The 656-nt window shown below is 45.1% G+C and overlaps 1 non-coding gene across 1 annotated transcript; it reads left to right on the forward strand.

Moving 5' to 3' along the window:
* The first annotated feature begins 218 nt into the window (after nt 1-218).
* On the forward strand, nt 219-291 carry TRNAF-GAA (transfer RNA phenylalanine (anticodon GAA)). Its single transcript has one exon. It is a non-coding gene; the product is annotated as a tRNA-Phe (tRNA).
* Nucleotides 292-656: the final 365 nt, after the last annotated feature.

A 656-nucleotide genomic window follows, 5' to 3' on the forward strand; every position in this document is an offset into this window, starting at 1 on the left:
CAGAGTCATGCTATCATTAAAGTCATACATATATACAGAGGTAATGTACATTGACAAGGAGCCTGTGTTAGATCATTGCTTTTGAGCCCAGCCTGCCTGTATCCTGCTCCCTGAAATAACAACTTTGACTCACAAGCTAATATTAACTAAGCTTGGCTGAAAAGGCTGAAAGATAATTATGTTACAACAGGTTTTGCGAAAATTAGTGCTATAGCAGGGCTGAAGTAGCTCAGCTGGGAGAGCGTTAGACTGAAGATCTAAAGGTCCCTGGTTCAATCCCGGGCTTCAGCAGCGTTTTCTTGTAGTTTTTTTGTGCCCAGTCCTGGGCTCTTCAGTACAAGAGAGATGTGGAGCTAATGAAGGGAGTCCAGCAAAAGGCCAGGAAGATGATGAAGAGACTGGAATGTCTCTCATATGAAGAGAGGATGAGAGACCTGGGACTGGTTGTCCTGAGAGGTTGTGGAGTCTCCATTCTTAGAAATATTCAAAAGCTGCCTGGATATGGTCCTGGGCAACTGGCTTTAGGAGGCCCTGCTAGAACAGGCTGTTAGACCAGTTGACCTCCAGAGGTCCCTTCCAACCACTCTGTGTATAGAGGACAAAGACAAAAGTTTACGTCTAGAGCAGCGAAAAGCAAGGCTAATGTCATCCTCATA

Source organism: Balearica regulorum, chromosome 2 (assembly GCF_011004875.1).
Source record: "Balearica regulorum gibbericeps isolate bBalReg1 chromosome 2, bBalReg1.pri, whole genome shotgun sequence".
In the NCBI taxonomy this organism is placed as follows: Eukaryota; Metazoa; Chordata; class Aves; order Gruiformes; family Gruidae; genus Balearica; species Balearica regulorum.